Below are 5,422 nucleotides of genomic sequence, written 5' to 3'. Positions count from 1 at the left end.
CTCAGAGCTGAGTTCCAGAGGATCCACCATCAAGGCTGGAGTTTTACTCCCCATCAAGGACGCTCCTCTTCAAAGGAACATGGGAAACGAGGTGCTTACAGTGTATACTTGTCTCGTGTGAGTCACTACTTAGCACATTGCGGGCTTTACCCAGTGGCCAGATAAGTTTTATTGCTCGCTTTACCCAGTGGCCAGATAAGTTTCTATTGAACGAGTACAAAAAATGTTTAACAAAAATGTTAAAGGCACGCTTTAAAGTTAAATACCCATTGCATTTTGAAGTTTCTTAGTACATGTTCTTACAAGCAGACATCTTTGTAAAGTATGATACTTTGTAAAACACTGTGTAATATGAATTGAGAGTTCTCATGTGTTAAGTGTGCAAGAAAGCCTGGGGTAAGGATTGGGGGGATGAACAGGAAGAGGGACGTGGGCAGTGATAAAAACCGCAGAGCTTTTGGTTTGGTTTGGTTTCCTAGTAGTTTTGGTTTCATTTTGTTTTGTGTTTGGTTTTTTTTTTTGGGCGGGGGGGAATTTTCTACAAAGTGAGACTAATAGGGTAGAGGGCAGATCCTTTTGAACTTCAGTAACGGCATCCAGAGCCAGTTGTGATTCTCGGGTTTGGCTGAGGTAGCGCTTGGTAGCAGCTGAACTCAAAAGTTCCTTTCTTCTTCCCGTTTCCAAGAAAAGTGAGTATTGGGATTTTAAAATGCTTACGCACAAACACGAAACACCAGGGCTATGTGTGGGTTTTGGCTTTGTTTTGGGAATTCTGTTAACCAGGATGGTTTGTGTTCATCTTTCTAAACAAAGAGCCTTGCCCCTCATGGGCCTGGATCTTGAATGGCACAGCTCTGGGGTTGGGGGTGGGGTTCTGCACCCTCCCCTCCCTTAATGGACATGTGGGATTCATCAGACCCTATGCGGCTCCTTTCCTTTGGAGTTCCAGGGGCCCTGCGCTAAGGGCTTGCTGATTTCCAAGAGCCATAGCATGCACTTAAATGCCAGGAGCAGTAATCTGGAGTGTGGTGCCAAGACGTAGGCTCCTTGAATGATTATGATGGTCGCTGGGGGGCCACAGCTCATATTCCAATCTTTTAATCCGAACTCTACATGGTCTCCATGTTCTTTTCAAAACGGCAAGCATTTCCGATGTTTTTCCTTGAATGTGTGCTCTTCAGGAAAACATTCAGAGCCAGTGATTTTTAGGTAAAATCGAGCCTGTCTTCTGATGCCTTATCAATACGGGGCACAAGCGCAGCTGTAGAAACCGAGCCTTCTGCAAAGTCCAAGTTCCAGCGCCTTTTTTCCAAACAGACTTCCCAGGGGTTCGGCATCTGCCGGGGAAGGTAGTCTACTTGCGTGTAGGGGAGTGGATGAGGCCCCGGGTGCTTTCTGTCCCTCGGGCTCCCCTCTTTCAGCAGCTCTTGGGGAGAGTTGTTTGTTATGACGCTGGTGGTCGCGGAAGAGCAGTGTTTAGGATCCGATGAAAGAGATTGCAAGATTGAGGTCCTTGCGTTGAATCGTTTCCTTAAAAAACGTTAATTTGTGCCGGAGCGGTGAGTTCTATGTGTTCCTTCTTTGCCTAGCTTCTGAAAAGCTTGCCCGGTGGCACTGCTGCTGCCAACTCCTTGGTTCCCCCGAGCGCACAGTTTAGTTACCTGCAGTATAAAGCTTTAATGCATAGGATCCGGAATATCCTAACACTGTTCAGCTTGCTTTTATATTAGAGATATAGTAGGGTTTATGCTTATTAAAATCTCTCTCTTCCCCTCCTTACTCTTTTTTCTTTCTTTCCCAGCCAACAGCTTGGAACTAATTGTAATCATATTTGAGAAATGTGTGTATCTGGTTTACTGTTATATCTTTATTTTTATAATTTTCTTTTTAACCTTTCACTTTACCTTAGTTTGTTCTGTTCATTGCACAAGAAGAAACTTGAGTAGAACACCAAGTGTTTTCATTTCTTTCATTTAAGGAATCGTTATAAATCACCCTGAGGATGTGAGGTGCTGGGTGACCCGTGTCGTCATGGAAACCAGGGTGCACGAGCAATGCAAACCGGAAAGTGCCCTGAAGACCAAGTCCAGAGGCTTAGGAGCGTGAGGAGGCTGGAGAAGGCTTCCTAGAAGCGATTTAGAGCTGAGATCCTACGGATGAGGAGGACTACCAAGCAGAATGCATAGCTTATATGACATTTCCCACACGATGGAGCTGGTTTCTGAGGTCTTTGGGCAGCACACTATGTCAGCCTCACCTGCTGCTCCCTCCATTGTGAGAAAAGAACTTGAACTGGGGCTAAATAATTCTCCCTAGGTCATGCGTTCGTTTTTGGCAAGAGCAGAGTTAGAACTTATAATGGCAGTTGCTGTGGGTCAAATCCAACTTTTTTCCTCCTGTAAAGTGTTTGCTTACCTCACAGGGCTGATGTGAGGACCAGTAACATGGTGAATGTGAAGGTGCTTTGTACTCCGGGAAGCCCGATACAGTGCAGGGTGGTCTTATCCTCCAAGCCACATGTGTCAAACACAAGGCCCGCGGGCCAAATCCAGCCCGCCAGGCCTTGCAATGTGGCCCGCACCACGCTGTCATCACTGCACTCCGCTGTCAGTTTATGACATTGTCAGTTTATGACTGTTCAGTAAACCATTCGGCCCGCGATTTAGGCTGGATTTTAGATTTTGGCCCCTTCTCTGATTGAGTTCGACACCCCTACCAAGCTCTCGCTCCTGCAGTGTGTTAATGGCTGCTCTACCCTGGGCCAAGGTGCCGATGCCGAAATTCACCTGGAAGCATCGCATAGTGCGCAGTTCCGAAGAGGGACATTTTTTTTTTAAGCAAAACACTCAAGATTCTAGGATGGCGGAATGTTCAGCACCTCCCCTGGTGCTCCCATAAACACAGTGGCAGAGTGTGGTCTTCCTTCTCGGACAAGGGAGAGCAGGTGCGCAGAACAGCTGGGATGGAGGGATGCCCGTGCTGCCATGTCACCGTGAGGAGAGCGATGCCCAGACACACAGGCCAGAGGGCCGTGCTCAGGCGGTCAGGCCTTCTCCCTGTGGCTGCTCAGTACTGTCAGGCACGTGTGTGACTTCTCCCCCGGACGGTAATCTCCAGCCGTATTTTCAGCTCACTTTGTCTCTCTCCCAGCTGCAAGGCACATCTTCGAGACAGGAAGGGGCTCCTCCACAAGGACCCTGAGCAGAGATTCCTGAGTCAGTGTCCATGCCTGGCTGAACTCCTAGCTGGGGCCTCCGTGCCACTGCAGGGAGAAGAAAGGGGCAGGAGGCCCGAGGCCCACGTTCTTGTCCGTTGGCCCTGGGCTTCGCTGTCGGTGGACATGTCCGTAAGTGGACACGTCCGTAAAAGCAGAGTCCAAGGAGGAAGGCTGCCCCATTAGACTCCATCAGTAGTCACTCCTTGCAGGCCGCAAAGGAAAGCAGGTCGCCAGGTTGCTGCCCCCCGACTCAGGGAGATGGGGGACCAAGGGAAGTGAAGTGCACAAAGCAGCCTTTCTTAGGGACGTGAGCGGGAACAGAATCCGTTGCGTTTCTGAGCTACTTCCGAGCATTGGGACGAGGCAAGGGAGTAGTGACTGATGGCCTTGAGTTGGACAACAGGTGCCTCAGAAACCCAGCCCGAACCCTGATGTGCAGCAGCTGCAGAGGGCTGCTCTGGCCTGTGCTCTGCTCTCCCCCGCACTGGCCTTTGTGAGTTATGGGGACCCCTGGAGCCAGGGGGAGAGTCCATTAAAATATCTTCCAACATGTGCCGAGAACATCTTAACAACTGTTTCAACCAAGAAGCCTCTACTTGGTGTTAGCAATAGCTGGGAACCAGTGTTTGTTTCCATTCCTCAAGCGTGTAATGCTCGTGACTTCTCCTCCCCTGTGGAGCCAAGCTGAGCCTTTACCATTAGACAGCTGCCCTAGCCCAGGGACCTGCACTGGGATAGGTTTGGACAAAAGGCTTGCTCCAGTTTTTCTTCGGTCATTACGTAAGTCATGTATTGCTGCATAACAAACTACTCCCGAGTCAGCAGCCTAAAGTATTTATCATTTACTCTTTGTGGGACAGTAGTTCAGAGCAGGTGAGCCGATGGCTCTGGCTTGGGGGTCAGTCTCCCAGAGTTAAGATATCGCTGGGGCCGCGCGTACTCCTGTTTATTCTTCACCCGTTTCTGAGATGGCTCACGTGGCTGTCGAGGTGGGGCTGGTCATTGGCAGTTCTCACATCAGACCCACACAGACGTCACCTTAGGGCTGCTGGGTGTCTTTATGAGGTGGCAGGTCACCCCTCTGAGTATCCAAGAGAGAACAAGTTGCGAGTGGCCATGTCTTTCATGATCTAACCTCAGAAGCCACACCACCACATACTGTCCCATCAGTGGTGTGGACCAACGCTGAAGCATTGGATCGTCAGGAGCCACCTTGGACCCTGGCTTGCTTCCCACAGCCATGCTGCAAGCACTTAAACGAGGTGTGAAGAGAATTCTGTTTTGATTTCTCTTGCAAATGAAACAAGAAGACACTTGAATGGTAATAGCACCTCCCTCCCCTTCTTAGTCTGAAATTGTCGTTGCCCTGCAAATAGAGCTATCAGGGACAAATCCTCTTTTTTTTTCAGTCTGTTAATACTTGCTTTACTTATTGAGGTGTTCCTCTGTTGTGTGCATAATATTTATGAATGTTTTGTCCTCTTGTTGGATTGATCTCATTATTATTTAATGCCCTTTTTCTCTTAGTCTTTTTTTTTTAATTTATTGATTAAAGTATTACATGTGTCCTCATCTCTCCATTAATACCCCCACCCCACCCCCCAACTCATTTCCTCACCACCCCTGGTGTTCATGTCCATTGGTGAGGCTTATATGCATGCATACAAGTCCTTTGGTTGATCTCCTTTCGCCCACCCTCTCCTAGCTTCCCTCTGAGGTCTGTCAGTCTGACCGATGCTTCTCTGCCTCTGGATCTGTCCCTGTTCATCAATTTTCTGATTAGTCTTTGTTTTTTTGTTAATCCACACTGGGGATATTTTTTTCCATTGATTTTTTACAGAGAGTGGAAGGGAGGAGTAGAGGCAGAGACATAGTTATGTGAGACAGACACAGTGATTGGTTGCTTCCCACACAGGCCCCAGTCAGGGCCTGGTATAAGTCTGCAGCCAAGCTCTGTGCCCTTGATCGGAATGGAACCCACGACTCTTCAGTCCGTGGGCCGTGTCTTTATTTTAAAGTCTGTCTGATGTAAGTATAGCTTTCTTTGTCTTTCGTTTGCATGGAATATCTTTTTCTATCCCTTCACTTTGTCTGTATGTATCCTTACATCTGAAGTGAGTCTCTTATAAGAAGCAGTCATATAGATGGGTCTTTTTATTTTAATCCATTCAGCCACTCTCTTTTAATTGGGAATTCAGTCCATTT

Source organism: Pipistrellus hanaki, assembly GCF_964339955.1.
Source record: "Pipistrellus hanaki genome assembly, chromosome: 3".
In the NCBI taxonomy this organism is placed as follows: domain Eukaryota; kingdom Metazoa; phylum Chordata; class Mammalia; order Chiroptera; family Vespertilionidae; genus Pipistrellus; species Pipistrellus hanaki.
This window is presented reverse-complemented; position numbering follows the sequence as displayed.